We start from the raw sequence: 20326 nt of genomic DNA on the forward strand, positions 1-20326 counted from the left end.
TAGTATTATTCTATTACGTTGTCCACACGGTGGTCCGTTTGCCCAGCAAACCTATTGTAGAACTGTCAGATTAATCTGACATTGTCGTGACTTGATAGCTCTACGGTGTGCATGAGTGCAGATGTGAGTGATTATTAATGTAACTTTTAACTTTTATTAACATGGAATTGACCTTGCCGCCTAAAATTAACATGTATACTTTAATTGTGTAAAAGAATTTTCGATTCTATAAACCCAATTCAAAGAAATTGTCTTGAGAAAAAAATATAATTCCGTCAGTCAAGCATCCTCTTTACGGTATATGATTTTGACACTATATTATAGACATACTATATTTGACTTGAGATTGATTCGTTTCAAACTAATTGTAAATAATAATATATTGTGTACAAAGACTCATGCAACTTGTTGCACGTGCTATATGCCGCATACACTTGATTAACGTATATAGGTAAGGCCCGACGAAGAACGCTCTCAAATTAGTTACCGGAAGCATTATCGGTAATCGTGAATCGTCGCGCGGGTTCGCAGAATTACTTGCATCGTTAACGCTTGTCTTCAACATTCTGTCCACTAAATTAGGCACGCTGATTTTCCCTTTATCGTTCGGTGTCACCGGTAGCTTGCACAGTTTGGTGATCGCTTGCTTCAACTTTCGATTCGCATAGAGACTACCCGGACTAAATTCTCGGTTGCTTCCTGGATGCAAGTCTATAACTTGTTCTTACTCCACTTTAACGCTATAATTTTCTTCTCGTAAAATTATTAAATCACCGATCTGAAGATTGAGTTGTTCCTTCGTCCACTTTGTTCGACCTTACAGACTGGTGACGTATTCGACCGCCCATCGTTTCCAGAAGTCTTGAAGCACTCGTTGAATGAGCTGCCAACAATCTAGGCGATTCATCTGAATATCGGTTACGTTCGTATCATGTATGCTAGTCATTGGTCCTCCAACCAGAAAATGCGCTGGAGTCAGAGGCTGCAGATCAACTGGATATATAGACAGCAATAACAGTGGTCTCGAATTGAAAAAGGATTCGACTTGTATAAGGACTGTAGACAATTCCTCGAATGTAAGTAACACGCTTTCCACCACTCTTCTTAACTTGCAGGACCTTATGCTCGCTTTTCAAAATCTTCCCATGTGGGGTGAGTGTAGTAGTATAAATTTTCACTCCATTCCATCTTTCGAAAGTGTTTCTCCAATGGTTCCATTGACCTGATCTCGAGCAAATTGATAGATTTCCTTGAATTCTTGATTGACGCCGATAAAGTTTGTCGCGTCACTATACAACGTGCGTGGACCACCCTCGTCGACCGATGAAGCGACGAAACATTGCGAGAAACGCCGCCAACGAGAGCTCGCTGGTAGGCTCCAAATGAATGGTCCTTGTAACAAAATATATAGAAAGCGCAATATACGATTTGCCGGTTTTGCGATCTCTGCCCCTGTTGACGAGAGTGGTAATAGGACCTGCGAAGTCTACGCCGGTAACTGCAAAAGCTCGGCTGAGATACCCTTTATCGTGTGGCAGTAGTCCCATTAATTGAGACAATTCTTGCGGATTAGTCCGAGTACATCAAATGCATTCAAGGCTACTTTTCCTGGCTTATCATAGTCCTTGATAAGCCAGTACGTCTCTCTTATAGATGACAACAGAAGTAATGGACCATGCAAAAGCTTGTGATGGTTTCTCTCAAATAATAATTTTGTGAATCTCATTTCGGCTGGCAAAATTATGGGATGTTTTCTCTTGAAACTCCATGGCAAATACTGTGATTGACCACCCATCCTGAGCACGTCTTGATCATCCAAAAATGAATGTAATTACAGAGTTTTACTCGTCAATTTCAATCCACGGTTTCTCTGAATATTTGCAATATGCCAGCAAACTCTGTCGCTTGTACATGTCGAATATGTGCGTCTTCAACTTTCGTTACTAAACCTCAAATCGTTGTGGCCGATTTTCTTTCTACTTAAAATGTATCATCGACTGAAACATTTCTAAAAACCGCTATTATTCCTTTGTTCTTCCGTTGAACGTCGGAATTCTTACCACTGGCAATTTGATCTTCGATTCTTGCCTGATCATGCCTGCGTCCGCAATCCTGCGCATCAACTCTGTCTATTGCTCGAATTATCTCGCAATCGAATCGCCGTTACTGGCAGACGCTTGCGTTTCGCTGTTTTATAGACTCAATTTTTCATGAGCTCGCTTTCCTGTTGTAACACTCACATCAACATTTCGTTATTTGCCGATGTGCACATCTCAGCTTGCCGTGTTGATATATTATATTCCATCGTTTTAGCTTGATTTTTAATTCGAGATATCTTCCCTCGAATTCATCGTCCTGTGACGTTTACAATCATCGACTCACCTTCCGTGATATCGTTGATCTTATGCTGTATATTCTTGAATTTCTTCTGAATTTCCTCGAACTTGGCGAAATATAGTTCGCCTCTTCTTAACTTGCTTGATGCTCTTGGGCTTGCTCAATCCTTGTCTTGAGTCTAGTCATCTTCGCCTTGATTAACCCTCGTTGCTTGCAAAGTTTCGTAATTTCTGTCATGATTTCGATTAACTAACCTCTTTTTAGCCGGCTTGTATTGTGCGCTTTGCCTGTGGCAGTGAGAAACCTGAAAAGCGCCATACCGGTCTATTTTCTATAATGCTCAAAACTCCCGGCGCACTAATGATCTCATCCATTTTCACCCGGAATGTAAAATACGAGTGTGTTTAATAAAAAGAGTGACAACACAATAACGCTAATAGCGGTCTCTCCAAATAAACCCGTAGCTTACATTCCGGGTAAAAATGGATGAGGTCGTTAGCATGCCGGGATTTTCGAGCATTACAGAAAAAGGCCAGTATGACGCCTCTCAGGTTCCTCTCTGCCTAAGGACTGTATTACAATCGTAAACTTGTGTTAAATTTGCGATTCGGCTCATCTGGATCAACGTTTGGCTTGAGATTGTTCAATACATTAAATGCAAATAATATATTTTGTACAAAGACTCGTCGCACGTGCTACATGCTGTATACAGGCCCGACGGAGACCGTTCGCACGTTACTTACCAGGAACGCTATCAATAATCGTCGCACGAGTCCACAGAATTGCTCTCATAATGCTTGTCTCCAAGAAAGCCAATCTTACCATCTCTGATTAGCTCAATTAAATTTACAAATAACAAACAGCAAAGTTTAAAATTAATCGTGTTATAATATTGTAATATGATTTGTAAGAATGTATGGTGGAATTTCAATATAATATTGAAATATTATAATATATTAAAATTAATATTGAAATATTATATTGAAATTCTGTTATACATCTTTAAAAACAAGTAAACTGAACAAATTTTTATCAGATATTAACCTATATAGCATACTGTAATTGTATTAACATCTCAGCAGCATTGAATTGTAAATGTTGCAACAATATTGCGAAATAAAGATTCAATATTAAAGATATATGATAATTCGAAGATAACACCATTACTATGTTTTGCTAGGATGTTTATTAATGTACTTTATTTCTCTATGTAAAATTGTATAATTCAGTTTATCAAGATTGTAATAAAAATTGAAATTGTTTTACAAATGTGGACGATTAATTCTTATTTTCTTGATTTATTGTAATTATAGGATTTTACGATTCATAAGTCGTGAAAAATACAAAAACAATAATAAATAACTTTTTTCATAATTACTTTTTATGTTAAAAACGTAAAAATCTTTGTTTCGCAATTGTGAAATGATAAAGCTTAATAATTGTAACAATAATAATTAGCAACGTTCTTAGGAATCAGCTGTGTAGTAAAAATCAATATTATGTAAAATCAATGACAAATGATAAACCGATGAATGTTCTGTACAATTACCGTCCTGGGCGCGCAAATTCTACGCGACATTATTGATTATCTTTGATTGGTTATAATACAAAAACTATTGTAACCTCGAAATTTTTGTATTAAGACTTTTTGCTTCACTTTACCTCCAAAATACGCTGTTAAAATATTGTTCAATGGTTGCAAGACCCTATATATAGTTATAGAAGATGTATCTTAAAAAGCGGCCACTAATTGTAGCGGAGATCGGGGCTATTCTTAAGACCTTTTTTTTCTTTCAATTCTCCTGAGTCCTATATTTATTTAAAAAAAACGTGAGACGGTTTGAAAGGTTGAACCTTCCTTTTCACAATGCCGGTATAGATAGAACATAGAAATGTACTTGCTTTGAAGCACGTATAAAAATGTCGACCAATGCCAATTTCGAATAGCCTCAAGCCTGGGGTAAAATAGTCTGGGAATATTCTGAAATTTGTTTTAAAATAAAAAAATATAAAAAAGCTGTTGTGAAGACTTTCTTTTATTAAGAAGAGGAGGATATATAGTGTTATAAAGAAATATTACATACAACAACAACAAAAATACAAACACAATAGAGAAATTTATTGCTTTAACGTTTTCGAAATAAGTCATAGACTATTCGTATTTTGTGTAATTACATCCGTTAAGTATTAAATTGTGTATTTTGGTACAGAACGCAAATATGAAACAAAAAATCGTCTAAACGACGGTTCGACGTTTGGTTTTTCGAATAGCCCCGACGTCAACTGTGCGCATTATTATTTATGATCTATAAAAATAGACATTACACGGCAAAAAGTATACATGAAATGTTTTAGATACATTCAACAGGCCACGATTCAAAGTTTTCAAAAAGAATCTTATTTATTTTATTTAAATTTCGAAGAAATGCTGACTATCAGAAATAACTTTGACTGTCGCAAAACACATTTTTCACTACGACTTCAATATGACGCCATTGTCAACAAAATTTTGTTAGCAACATCGTTATATTAGGACGTGTTTACAGTATTTAATGTAAATTTTTAATATGTACCCATAAAAAGATATTTCCATTTTTCGAATTACCCCGTCTGCCAAATTGCCCCGGTCTTCCTATAGTGTCATTTCTTGCTAAAAACTAAGTCGAAAAATCGTGAACCATTTTCTTCTGTAATGCTTAATAAACCAGTAATTATTGAGCTAATTCAGGCCCGTCCTTTACATAGACGTGCATCGGTGAACCGCGCGTCTGGTAGTATGTGAGCGCTTGCCGCTACATTGCTAATCTTTTACTGGCTCCAAATTTTTAATTTTTTGAATTTACTTCAATCAAATTAAAGTTTAAAAATTCCTTGAATCTGTTTTAATCCATAAAGTGGGATTAAAACTACAGATTCTTATTATTTTAATTAAAATAAAATTATGCGGATCATGTAATCCCTTTTAATCCATTAAACAGGATTAAAATGAAATGATTTATATTCTTTATTTAAATCAAAAAAAGTTTCGGCGGGTCACGCAATCTATTTTAATTTACAGGGTGTTTCCGGGTAAAACAGCCAAATTTAAAATATAAATTCAGGACCTCAAAACAAACAAAAATTTTCCTCTGTACATACGCTGGCAAACGCTTCGTTCAAGAAATATTTACTTGTGATGTCACAGAACTGTACAAATGAATAATTGAAATATTTTTTGTTTTGAAGCTTCAAGGTCATTAATAGGCTTTTGTTCGCAAAGTTCGTCGTTCGTAGCTGTTAGTTCGTTGAATGCTGTTGTAGAATAAACTTATAATCATGCCTCATACGTATTCTAATAGGTTGCGGTCCGATTCACGCACACAGCGCTCACTGTCCTCACGATGCTCATGATCGGTCCGATTCGTTAGCATGCTTAAGGCACGCTGACGACAATAAATGTTTCGGACCACTTGTAAACGCTACTCATAGGACATAATCCAAGTAGGACACCTAGCCTAAATAAAGCTAAAATTATTTTATTTTTTACAACACTAATAAAGTTCTATAATAAATAGAATTTTAAAAAGTATATTTAATAATTTTCAAAGAATAAAATTATATAGTTACCTAGACGGTATACAATATTTATTTTAAGTATTTATAAATATTTATTAAAATGTTTTATAAATTTTTTTGAGGTCTCAAATGGAACAAATCATAAATATAATAAATGTTTATATTTTGTTTGTCTGTCTATATTTTAATATTTTATATAATATTTACTGTTAATAAAAAATAAATATAAAAATATTTTTATTTTTTATTTAGCATAAATATTATATAAAATATTAAAATATAGATTGTTTTATAATAAATATATGTTTATATTTTGTTTTTTCTGTCTATATTTTAATATTTTATTATGTCTATATTTAATATTTTATATGTAATATTTACTGTTAATAAAAAATAAGTATGGAAATATTTTTTTATTTACCATAAATATTATATAAAATATTAAAATATAGATTCAATATTTTATACAATATTTATTATAATATTTATAATAAATATTTATGATCTGTTGAATGTAAAATTGTTACATCTATTCATAATTCGTAGTTAATCAATTTGTACTCTTTGCCATCTCGTGATGAAATGCTCTTATCGATGTAAATCGACTCGTTTTGTATGTGGCGCCCTTTATTAGTCTATCTTTATGTACGGAGTTTTCACTAACTATGTCTTCTGTCGCCCTTGTGTGCCTCGTGGACTAATTATAAATAGACAGCAATAAATACACGTATTCTTTTCTCGATTACAAGTGTTATAATCAGTCGCGGTCTTTATCTAGTTTCTCATAATCAATTCCCTCGCATCGTAACTCGATTTATCCAACAGGTTATGGGCCCGTGAATTGAGCGAGTTTCCAGTTTGAGGTTAATTTTGCCTCGTGGCTGCGTGCAATTAGCTGAAATTAAGGAATATTGCTTCGTGGCTGTGTGAGACAAACCGAGAGCATGTCGGGTGGAACAGTGATTAACTCAACCAGAATTGAAGCATTGTTAAAGGACAATTATGACACGTGGAAAATGAAAGTTGAAGCTTTAATGATCAAAAATGATCTGTGAGAATACGTGTCCGGCAAAATTGTGTGTCCTGTAGTTGCTGAAAATTCCACAGCGTTCCAGTTGGTTGCAGCAGAGCAAGCACGAAAGGAGTGGAAACGCATAGACAGAAAAGTAAGGTCAGATCTAATTCTTTCCATACATTCTTCTCAATTCGCTCAGGTTCAAAATCTCGAGAGTTCGCGAGAAGTGTGGCTCAAGTTAGAATCTATCTATGCTTCCAAAGGTCCGGCTCAAAAGGCTATCCTGTTAAAACAGCTAATTTTGCAGAAAATGTCGGAAGATAATGACGTGCGTAACCATATGAGTAGATTTTTCGATGCGGTTGACAAACTGGCACCAATGGAAGTTGAGATCAATGTTGATCTTCTCTCTATAATGTTTCTTTATAGTCTCCCTTCCAGTTTTGACAATTTTCGTGTGGCGATCGAGTCCAGAGATGAACTACCAAATGTGGAGGCCTTAAAAGTGAAGATACTCGAAGAGTATGATGTACAAGTACAGACCCCAATCGCCGATGTCACAGGAGATCTGGCAGCGAAGCCTAATTCAAAAGGCAAGTCAAACTTCAAGAGGAACAAGAGCAAGGAAAGTGGAGAGGTAACTTCGCGGATCCAGTCAAGAATTTGGTGCTTCAGATGTCATAAACCTAGACATAAAAAGCCTGATTGTCCGGAGTTGAACAAGGATGAGTTGACAAAGCAATCTGACAAAACTAATCTGAAGTTTTCACTTGAACAATCTAGCGCATTGGCTGTTGATGACATTTGACGTGCACTGGTGCCATATCCTTCAGTCATCAGTGCCAGTGTAAAACCATCGGCTTGGATACTGGATGGTGGGTGCACTGTTCACTTGTGTGGAAGTAAGGATCTATTTGAGCGGGTCGATGAGTCTAGCAAAGGAAGGCTCAATCTTGTAAACCAAGCATCAACTGATGTCGACGGTAGAGAGGCTGTAAGAGTCTCTATCACCTGCAATAAAGGTCGTAAGATCATTGAGCTTCAGAATACCCTATTTGTGCCAGATCTCAGAGCTAACCTTGTTTCTGTTTTCAAAATTATTGATAAGGATAATACGATAACTTTTCAGAGAGAATCTGCTGTTGTCAACGACCGAAATGGAGTCAAAAATGAGAGCTATGCGTCGAGGTGATTTATACCTGATTTTTTATGCTAATGCTGTCGGGTACGCAGAAGTTTCACTTGTTTCTCCCATTTGCTCGAGTATAATAGAATACTATAAAAGGTTAGGCCATCTTAATTCAAAAGATCTGATAAAGATGGTAGGCAGTCTGATCAAGCCCGCATCTTCGAATAAGGAGCTTTAAGCTGTGAAAAGCTATGAAGTGTGTCTGGAAGAAAAAATGTCCGCCTTATCGTTTCCTAAAAGGAGTCCACTTTGTGAAAAGACACTTAGAATTATACACGTCGGACGTAGTTGCTTCGTTTCGCATGCCATCGCCCAGTGGAGCTCGATATTTTGTCACGTTTATTGACGATTGCTCCCGGATGTGTCAAGTGTATTTCCTCAAGGAGAAGAGTGGACTTCCTGAAGCCTTCAGGCTCTACAAGAATAATGTAGAATGTCAAATCGGAAAAAAGTGAAGATGCTTCAATCGGATAAAAGGACAGAATATTGTAATTCTGAGATGACTAAGATCTGTGAGGAGAGTGGCATGGAGCAGCGCCTGACAGTCGCGCGGACGCCATAACAAAATAGTGTCTCTGAGGGCATGAATCGGACGTTACTCGACATGGTGAGATGTCTCCTACTTCAGTCTGGACTTTCTCGAATGTTCTGGGCTGATGCTGTTGCGACAGCATGTTACATCAGGAATTGGTGTCCTTCAAGCAGACTTGAAGGAGTTACTCCCTTGGAGAAATGGACCGGGGAATTACCGAATTTGTCAAATCTCAAAACGTTTGCTGCAGAGGTATTCGTCGTCGACAAAGACCAAGGATAAGTTGGCACCAAAATTGATCAAAAAAGTTTTCATTAGGTATCCACGTAAAACGAAGGGTTGCCTGAGAAACGTAAGGCAATTGTTGCTCGACATGTACGTTTCATGGATTCAGCGCGAGATATTGTTACAAACGGGCATAAGATCTGTGATCTGTTGCCAGAAAATTATGGTCAGACATCGACAAGTCCAACTTCCCCTTTTAATCGAGGTGGGTTAACTGAAATAGGTCGACAATCGTCTCCACAGGCGCCTAATTCTCTATTGCAAGATGTTCCAGCCGGAACACCAATGTTATCGACTCCGCAGGATTCCCAAACGCCTCAGGCATGTAAAACGAGTCAGCGTGGACAAGGAAAACCGAGAGTGTTGCGTACTGGCTCAAGAAGACGTCCAAGAAAATTGTATCACTCAGCACGTGGAAGTTCTGGCAGTGAGATGGATGAAGCGCCTGTTATGATTAAAGCGGAATAAGATGATGACGTGTTCGTGGATGCAACAGATCCTACGAAAGAGAGTACAAGTGACGTTTGCGACAACCTTGACTCAGAGGCTGCTTTTGCAGGTGCAGCCGAAGTGTCTCCCTGTGAAGCAATGAAAAGCAAAAACTCCGAAGAATGGAGGAGTGGCATTCTCTCAGAGCTTAAAAGTCTTGTCAGGAATGAGATTTGAAAAATTGTAACGACGCCCCCTAGATAACGCAGTGTTGAATATAAGATGGTACTCACAAATAAATTTAATCCGGACGGAACAGTCTCTCAAAGGAAGGCTCGACTAGTGGCAAAGAGGTATAGTCAAATTTATGGTATTGATTTCCATAATACATTTGCACCTGTTGCTCGACTAAAGTCGCTCCGTCTAATGTTGGCCGAGTTGGAAATTACAATTTATCAGCTAGATGTAGTAACTGTCTTTCTCAATAGATTTTTAAAAAAGAAAATGTACATGGATGTTCCGGAGATGCTCGAAGAAATGCTCAAGTGAATGGTGCTTGAGAAGGCGAATCCAGAACTAAAGGTTTGGGCTCAGAGCATGCTAGACAATTTAAGATCAGGCGGAAATGCCTGTCTATTGCAAAAATCTATTTACGGTCTACAACAAGCCGGTTGCTAATAGAACAAGAGGATAACAGAGAAGCTAAAGGAGATAGGACTCAAGCCGACGCACGAAGATCCGTGTTTATTTTACGCTCATCATCATGGAAAAGTCCTGTTGCTACTTGTTTTCTTTAGAGTATCATTGCCGAAACAGTTTCCAAACATTTCCAAAGTTTTCGCACCATTGAATCTATTTTTAACGCAAAATTTAATACAAACTCGTTGTTGCAAATTCAACTCCATTTTTAAAACTGTAAAAAATCGAAAACACGTGCAGAGGTAGATATACTTAAAATCGCGTAACTTTTACAAATGTCAAGCTATGGCGATAAAATTTTGTAGGAATGTCAATGATAGATGTTATAATCTAATGGAAAAAAAAAACCAGAACTCAAATCAGTTGACTCAGAGCATCGTGGTTCACTCAGCGCCTAGTGGTTATTCTGAGAACTTTTTGATCAAAGCAATAGAATTGAAATAACGTAATTGCTATTCTTTCCGAATTTAAATGAAATTAAATGAATTATAAATTTGCAATCTATTTAAATTCGTTTAGTCTCTCTCTAGGATGCTTTTGCTAAGATCCGTTTGCTGGGACTGAACAATATTTAGTGATCTAAATACCAGGAAATTGAATAGCGGTGTTATACAAGGCACATATAACATTATTCTAAGTAGAAAGAATCGTATTGCTTTTTAGCATTTGTGGGCAGATTCTGATTGGTCAAAAAGCAGAGGCTGCTTTGAACCATTACGCATGCATGGGAATGATTTACCTTATTTCTTTACATCATGGCTGGTATTAATTTGATTTTCAATTGTAATTATGTTCCATTTCCGAGAGCTCTGTTTGAAACTGAAGTAACAAAACGCAGTTCGATATGAATTGAAATATATGAAATATCATTTCAGTATCAAAATCTTGCTCTGACCGCCTATCTCTATTTTAATTTGTTGTATACAATTTGCGGTTTTGAATTTATATCGCAATGGATTTATATAACTTTAAGCATTATTTTAAATTTGTGAAATGCTCTTTTAAATTAATCCTTTGTTGCATTTTGTTCTAATAAATATAATTTTGTTACCTGGGGGTTTTTGGAGGTTACTGATTACGAATCCAATGTTAAAAATGTAAAATTTAAAATGACGGATCTATAATAATATGGCAAACAGAATTTTTAAACAAATCTGAGTAATTTTGAAAATTACATTTGTCATATTAGTCCGCAATATTACATCTAGCATTTCGATTTTTGTATTTTTGACATTGAATTCGTAATTAGAGATCTCAAAAATATATAAATAATAAATTTCAAGTGAATTCGGTTGATTTTGATAATTGTATCCGCCATTTTTAATTTTGAATTTTGACTTTGGATTCATAATTAACAATTTAAAAAATCCCTAGATAATGATTTTGAAATATAGGTTATTAAAATTTTACGCAAATTTAATCGTTAAAAAATATACATACAAATAAAACAATTTTTTAGTATTTATATATTAATTATATTAATAACATATTATTAATTAAATACATGATTTTAAACGTTGATTTATTAGTTAGAGGAAACTTTTAGCAATTTAGCAACATCAAACATGCTAAAAGACTACATAAAATAATTGATTTATTGTTGTAACTCTCAGAGATACACCGTACAGGTTAGGATTAAACCAAAAAAAGTATTAAAAGTTGCTTCCAAAATATCATTTACGTTTTGTCACTCATTTTTGTGTTCTTATAATTTAAACTTAATTGTCTACTGTAGATACGCACGCCGTTTTAAACGGACGAAGGGACTTACCCGGCTTCCTGCGGGAGCTCCAAAGCACAGGAGGATGTGCGGATGCGGCGACGGCAGCGGCGGGATTACCGCCGGAGGCAGCCAGCTTGACTGCGTTCCGCGAACCTGCAAATCAATCAACAAACTTTTCAAATTTTGTTTTTTAGTTTCTCTGTACGATTTTTTACTTATTTAACAAGAAAAGTGCCATTCTCGGGAGTCAAACGTTTAAAACCCAGCAACAGAAATAAAAACAAGAAGATGAAAGGTAATACCGCGTGACAACAGTTATCAAGTAAACATTAAATCGTTCATTTATGCACATCCGCATTTTGATTATCGAACATTACAGTCGTATATGATAGACGTAATGGATAGTGATTTTTTTTTACGAGACAGAATTTTCTCAAAAAATTTATTTTGTAAATTGTTGCGGTCATAGGACAACATTGTTTCTCGAAGAATTTTATGTGCATTCTTCTGATTTATTAAAAAATATCTACACATATATGTAACACAATAAAATGCATAATATGGCACTTAGCCAAGTTTTGTAAGACACAATCAGCTCGCCATCCCCAGGCCTGAAACAGGTTACCTTAGGATCCAACGCAGGCTTTTAAAAATACAGGATGTCTATAAAATTTATACCTTTCCCCTATATTTTGCAACAGATCAAAATTACGAAAAATCGTGAAATACATGTCTCGAGGGGCTGATTTACTTCTCTAGCTTTTTTAAAAGAGTAGCTTCTTGAATTGATTGCATACGTATTTCGTGATTTTTCGTCATTTTGAACCGTTTATAAAATATAAGAAGTGGAAAACAGATTTTACATACACTCTGTGATACATACAGAATAACGATCGGAATTGAACATGTAACTCCTGTACTTACGCTGCAGAAGTCAGTAAAAATAGAGAGAATGGGCCCGTAATCATGCTTTTATATTGTGTTATAATTTCAGCTTTTTATTGTTAACAATAATGAAACTCTCATGGATTGAATCGATTTTTTAATGTACTGAATAGCATAATTATGTACTATAGTTTTTTAAAATGACTATTGCAAGGAATGTAAAATCTTAATGGTTATTTTGCGATGCATAAGTGTAGAGAGATAGAATAGGAATGTCACCAAATATAAGGGTTGAAATAATGAATACAGCATTACCGGTCGAAAGCAGTTCTTAGTGCTCAATAATTTTTTTAAAGTGAATTTATAAGCATTTACAGGATTCCTACCAACTGCGCGCCGTAATTTTGTCAAACTTAAAACGCAGCTTTTAAAAAAGAATGCAAATGTAATATCACAAAATTAAATTGCTAATCAATTTTAATTATTTATTTGATGCTTGTACGCATCTCTATCGTCCCCGAAAAACTGTAAAGAAACTATTACGAAAAATATTATCTTGATTAGGGTTTGAGGGCCTGGATCTCCCTATCTGCGAGGAGTGTCTTAGTCAGTTCGATCATCGAGATACTTAGTAATATTTATCGTAATAATTTCTTTACAGTTTTTTGGGATTAGGGGGGATAGTAGAGATACGTACAAGCATTAAATAAATAATTAAAGTTGATTAACAATTTAATTTTGTGATATTACATTTGGATTCTTTAAAAATTGTGTTTTAAGTTCGGCAAAATTGCGACGCGCAGTTTGATGGAATCCTGTAAATGTTTATAAATTCACTTAAAAAAAATTATTGAGCACTAAGAACTGCTTTCGACCAATAATGCCGTATTCATTATTTCACTTTGTTATTACAATTTGCCGGTTTTAGGATTTGTATTGTAAAATTAAGGGCTTAGCTTTAATATTCTTTGTTTAGCTTGATGTTTTGTACATAATCCTATCTATTTAAAGTATACATTTGTAGTGCATGGGATTTATGCTGTAGTACAGGCGTAATTAGGAAGCATTACTTGGGCAAAGAACACAAAGTGCACGTATCTGCACCCTATTGCTTTCTGTTAACCACTTCAATATTGCATCACTATTATTTTGTCGCGCGATCGGATTTGGCGATGGGCGAGACTAATTCGGAATTTTTAATAATTTATAACTCATTAACTATTGTAAAGATCGCAAAGTGATACAGAACTTTTCAACTCAGTTTGGTCCATTATAACTACATGCAAAAGATTTATCATTAATTATCAGACACTCTGTATACAAGGTGTCCAAGAACTAGGGAACCTACCGTTTTGAAAATATAGAGATGAAAAAGGACAAAAAAACCTTATACCATTTTGCGATATTCATTATAATTATCGAGTTATAAAATAAAACGTCTGAGTCCATGTGCGTTAACGCCGCGCCATCGCGCTTAGCAACGGCGCGCTGCGGGAAAGGTGATGCGTCGTTGTCTGAATTGTCACAGCGCGACGGTCTGAATTCGCCGCACCGCGTGTAAATACACCCAAGGACTTTGATTCTGTCCATGGAGAAATTTTCCAAACTGAGAAGTCGCTATCTTTCTACATACTTATACTTCATGATTAATGTAACGATCAATAAGCTCTAGTCGTTTCATTAATCATGAACTGCGAGTATGTAGAAAGTAGTGACTTCTCAGTTTGGAAAATTTCCCCATGGAGAGAATCAAAGTTCTTAAGTGTACACTGCAAAAAACAAATGTGTTATGTTAGCTAAATCTTCTTCTTACACATTTGATAACTAACCATTGACATACAGAATGGACTGTTCATGACCGTGGTGGAGTTAGAAAGACACATAGAGTGAAAGGCAGACAATACGAAGAACGTTCGTTCTCTGTCTACTTGTTTGATTGGTTGCTGAGGCCCCAACAGTCCATTCTGTATGTCGATGTAACTAACACATTTGATTTTTGCAACGTATGTGCACGCGGTGCGGTGAATTCAGACCGTCGCGTCGTGCCAATTCACACAACGACGCGTCACCTTTTCCGTCGCGCGCCGTTGCCTACAAGCTAGGCACGATGGTACGTCATCGCACATTGCTCAGAGGTTTTATTTTATAACTTGATAATTATAGCGAATATTACACAATGGTATAAGACTTTCCTTGTCCCTTTGATCTCCTCTATGTTTTCAAACCGGTAGGTTCCCTTGTTCTTGGACACCCTGTATAAACAGGGTGTCGGAAAGAATTCGCCCGTAGTATTGTGAGTTGATAAAGCAAGTCAAACCAAGTAGGAAAGTCCTCCTATTTTTTTCAAAATTCGTAACAGTTACCGAGACAAAAATGAGTAAATTCGGCAAATAAGCACGTACTTTCCCTACCCACCGCGGGGACCTGTTGGTCGCCAAGCCAGAGGCAGCCGCGGCAGGCGCCACGGTGAGAAAGGAGAAGCAGCAATGGCTGTCTTACCCGTCTTACCGCGTCGTCTGCCGCGGCTGCCTCTGGCATGGTGACCGACAGGCGGTCCCCGCGTGCGGTGGGTAGGAAAAATACGCGCTCATTCGCCGACTTTATTAATATTATATCTCGGTAACTATTACGAATTTTGAAAAATAGTAGAAGACTTTTCTGCTCAGTTTGACTTACTCTATTAACTCATGAGACCACGGGTGAACTTTTTCACCCTGTATGTATATATATAAGAGTTGGACAAAATAATATGAACACCTATTATGAATCCGAAAAGTAGGCGTAATTCAAGAGAGTGTAACTTTGTCAAAAATAAGGGTAAAAAATGTTTGAAAAAAGCATTTTAAAGCTTGAAATCTCTAGTTTTGAAATTGATAAGTCATTAAACGATTTACAGATTGTTTACGAAGTTACGCGGATTTAAATGGGGATACGTCAAATCTCAAAATATTTGACAAATTTTGCAAAGTTCCACGACGCAAAATAAAAATTGCACGCAAATGCGGTTTACAGCTTTGCAAAGTTTGTAAAATATTTTGAGATTTGACGTATCCCCATTTAACTCCGCGTAATTTCGTAAACAATCTGTAAATCGTTTAAGGACTCATCAATTTGAAAACTAGAGATGTCAAGCTTTAAAATGCTTTTCTTACAATTTTTTTACGATCATTTTTGACAAAGTTACATTTTCTTGAATTACGCCTATTTTTCGGAGTCAGAATAGGTGTTCATATTATTGTGTCCAACCCCTGTGCAATATTTCTATAATTACATCAAAAATCAAATACTTTTATTAATAAAAAGTTAAAAACTACAAATATTGTGCAAATACATTGATAAAATAAAATATTATGAAAAGTAAACAATTATTTACTTCAAATTTTAGCACCTTCACCAGCCAAGCTGGAATCAGCAGTATGAATTTTTCACACCAATATAACTATTGAAATAATAGCAGTTAAGAAGCACTACTGCAGAGCCATATTTCTCTACCAACAAATTTTTTTTTAGGCGGGGTATAGGCGCGTGTACCACGTACTGTGCCGGCGTAGGCATACGCAAGAAATTTTGCTCAACCGCGAGTAACCCCACGTTGACTAGTAAGGGTTAATATTAATTTTATTAATTCATTTATTTGTTTATTAATTAATTTGTTGTGAAATATATTTCAAAAACATATACTCTTTACTAATATTAATTTAAAGCGCCCGCTATTACTTTTCTATTTTTTTGTTGTATATAGGATGTTAGTTGACATTCGCCCGTACTCTCGTGGATTGATAGAGCAAGTAAAACTGAGCAGAAAAGTCCTGTATCATTTTTCAATATTCTCAATAGTTACTAAGATAAAAATTAATAAAGTCGGCAAATAAGCACGTACTTTCTCTACCCACCGCACGCGGGGACCGTCTGTCGGTCGTCAAACCACAGGCAGCCGCGACAGGCGGTGCGGTGAGAAGGGAGAAGCAGCAATGGCCGTCTTATCTTTCTCACCGCGCTGGTTGTCTATGGTTTAGCAACCGATAGGCGGTCCCCGGTGGGCAGGGAGAGTACGCGCTCATTTGCCAATTTTATTAATTTTTATCTCGGTAACTAATGCAAATATTGAAAAATGATACAGGACTTTTCTGCTCAGTTTTACTTATTCTATCGACCCACGAGTCCACGGGCAAACTTCATCTGACAGCCTGTATACTCGTATAATTTTTACAATTGTAAAATTCAAAATTTATACGAAGTTTGTTCAAAAAAAGGTGACCTTTAACAGTATTAGTTATAAAAAAAAAATAAAAAAAAGAAAAACGGGCGCGTCAAGTACGCTGCTGCTAGAAATTTTGCCCATCTTTGATTTTATTTGTCACATAATTTGCTGCTTATCAGTACGGGACCCGTTTGAGTGGTGATCAATTGCAACGTGGTTCGTCATAAGACTTCCATTCCATCGGTAATAAATATACTTGCACTATTTTTTATTTCACTTCTTTTTGATGATATTATATTTGGTTTTATTCGTTGTAGTTTTGGTTTGGTTTTATATTACAAAAAAATATACTTGGCGCTTCTTTTTACATTTTTAATGTTTTTTTAAGCGGATTTCACAAATTTTTGCTAAGTATTGTGATACATTAATAATATATTACAAAAAAATATACTTGACGCTTTTTTTACATTATTAATGTTTTTTTTTTAAGCGGGTGATTTTATCTATTGCTGTTTTAGCATAACAAAAAAAAACTTGGCGCTTTTTTTTACATTTTTAATGTCTTTTAGGCAGGCTGATCATTACGCCGACGTAAATACGCTCCATGGGACAGTCGATTAAATTTTCAGCATAATGTTTTAACACATACATTCGCATATATAAAGTCAAAACAAATGTCCATAATTTCGTTAATAAAATGTCTGAATTTGAATTAATCAATTTAATAAAACTTTTAAAAGTTTACAAATGTCCAGATAGTAATTTTAACAAAAAAGATATTCGTCAAAAATTAATTCAAGTATACTAATACAAATTAAGGAGAGCCGAAGAAAAGAAAAGAGGATTTAAAATTAAATACAATGCTCGAAGATTTTGGGTTAAACCAATTTTTAATATCGAAAGACGATTAGCACAAGGGGCTAGCCACAATTTAGTGCAAAAAATGATGTAGAAGATAAAGAAAAATTTTTTATTTGTATTTTATTTGTAATTTGAATCACGCGCTTAGAAATGCGTTGTCACTCATATACCAAATATTGCGAGAAATATCACTGTGTCCCAGTGGTCGAGGTGGTAAGACACTGGGACCGGAGATTCCGGAGGTGCCAGGTTCGAACCCTGGGTAGAGTGTTATTTTTCGCAATAAATTTTTTACAGTTTTTTCAGAGGGGAATGGGTATATAGATGCAAATCAGCATCAAGTATTTAATTTAACATAAATAGTGATATTACTAATTTTTACTCGCTGTGTTATGACCGAAAATTAATTCGGCACACATTCTGGTTGAGTTCGGAGAAGTATATAAAATCACATAAATAAAAATAAAAGCACTAAGACCTAGCTACGACCGATGAAGGCTTTCTTACTATTACTGTGTTGTTACACTATCGGTCCAATAACATATTTGTAATAAAAATTTTTTAATTATTTCCGAGTAACACCAGAAACATTCAAAAAATTATTGTATATTATTTCACCACATATACAGAAACAATTTGTTATTCGTGAGCCAATTTCTGCTCGCACTCGTCTTCAAATTTGTTTGCGATATTTATCTTCAGGAGATAGTATGGTTTCCATATTATACGCATTTCGTGTCACAATAATTATAGTTTCCACTTAAATTTTAATAAAAGAAGATTGGTAAACAAGACCTGGTAAAAATTCCAAATGTGACTTTTCGCATCAATGGCATCAACATCTCAGCACGAAATCTATGTGTATGTGTAGCGTAAACGCTGGAACGTTGCAAAAATCAGCGTGGCTTTCTTACTAGTGACGAAAATGAACGTAAAATCTGTAATTGGCCTAGTTCCTTTATGACATATGCCGTACGCCGACTTCATGGGACTGCACTATTAAGGTGCCAAAACAGCTCTGTAGTTAGTGACATTTTAAGATAATATTTAAAACGGTCTTAAATATAAAACTCAACTATGAATACAGGCTTTATAATTCTTAGAAATAAGTTTATTGCTACATCTACAAAAATACGTGTAATAGATATGATTAGCTTTAAAATCAGATTTAATAATTTAAAAAAACATTTAAGAATTATTTAACTAACCATTTGCATAAAGTTTCTCTTTTAAATTAAAAAAATTATTTTTGTTTTTCTTTTCTATTTTTCATTAAAAGTTTTATTTTAATGTTTTAAATTTTCCAATCTAAATCCATTAGAATATTTATTTAATTCAGAATATTTATAATTTAAAAAAAATATTTATACTATTAAATGTAACATTTAAAAAAAAATAGTAATTTATCAATCAAAATAATATTTGAAAATAATATTCAATTATTCGAAAATAATATATTTTAATAATTATTTTCTTAAATTTCTTTAAAATTTTCAATAATATAAAATAAGGCTTTAAAAATTTTTTTTAGTTTCTATATTGAACTTTATTGATTGATCCTAATTAGTTCTAAAATTGTTTTCATTCATTTCTTAAAGTAATCTTTTTTTATAAAAATCAACGTTAATAATTAATTAAATGTAATATTGTTTCGTCGTCGCCGATCGGCGGGTCGTTGAGGAACCGATGGCGCCATCCCTCGCAAGTAGCTGTCAATCGTCAAACCAAGCGCGCACAAACTTTGGCCTCCAGCACGCGGCGAGCAAGCGATTTGCAAGGGAATTATTTCCCAAATAAGTCAATCATTCCGCGCAATTGGCCAATCGTTTCGCGCGACTCGTTGTCCGAAGCCGATTCGTCACGTATGGCGCGCACCCATCCCATCGCTTAGGATCGCGTTCTCCGACGCGTATTGTCATAGATACTCAGAAGCATTTGAAAAACCAAGCAATCGAAATCGATTTTGTAACGAATCGCAACTTAACCCGCTACAGCTGTGTTTCGATACGCCTGTGATTCGGTACAGGTATCGAATCTGCGCTACGCATAGCACAAACACTATCCATCGATCACGATCTCGAAGAGCAACGAGTGCATAATATTAACTTGTATAGTGTTTGAATGCAAATAAAGCTTATTGTTCATTCAAAATCCATCAACCGGCTAAGCTCCCTACTCCGCACGCGAGACCTCGAGCAAGGTCGATCCAGTGATTCTTGAGTAAATCTCAGACAAGTACTGTGTAACGATGCATTTCCTCTGTTTGCCGTAACTTTGCCGGACAGCTTAACATGTGCCTAGACGTCGATAAACAGTTACATGCGAACCAACACTGCTACACGGATGAGACATTGTGCACGCAAAATACCGCAGAGACTCTGTTGCTAACATAATTCAAACGCGTGATCCGGAGTGCGCGCGCGAGCGAACCGATCTCGGAGTGGCGGAAATGCTAGACTATAAGTTGGTCTGAACTCCACTCGAACATCCTCGAAACTCCGAGATCACGCTATAAATAAGCGCAGTCCCCCAGCAGAGACTCTTCCAAACCGATCAGTCTCGTTGATCACTCCGGAGTCAGATCCAGAGCCAGATTTAGGGTGGAGTGTTTTCAT

At 35.6% G+C, this 20326-nt stretch overlaps 1 protein-coding gene across 1 annotated transcript in view; it reads right to left on the bottom strand.

The window, feature by feature from the left end:
• LOC105196442 (dual 3',5'-cyclic-AMP and -GMP phosphodiesterase 11) overlaps positions 1-11917 on the bottom strand; it is a 103545-nt gene extending 91628 nt beyond the window's left edge. Inside the window, exon 1 of the mRNA XM_026140098.2 lies at positions 11813-11917. The gene's annotated coding sequence lies outside the window, so the exon portion shown is untranslated. The remainder of the gene's footprint in view (positions 1-11812) is intronic.
• Between the last annotated feature and the right edge of the window lie 8409 nt (positions 11918-20326).

The sequence above is a fragment of the Solenopsis invicta genome, chromosome 12 (genome assembly GCF_016802725.1).
Source record: "Solenopsis invicta isolate M01_SB chromosome 12, UNIL_Sinv_3.0, whole genome shotgun sequence".
NCBI lineage: Eukaryota > Metazoa > Arthropoda > Insecta > Hymenoptera > Formicidae > Solenopsis > Solenopsis invicta.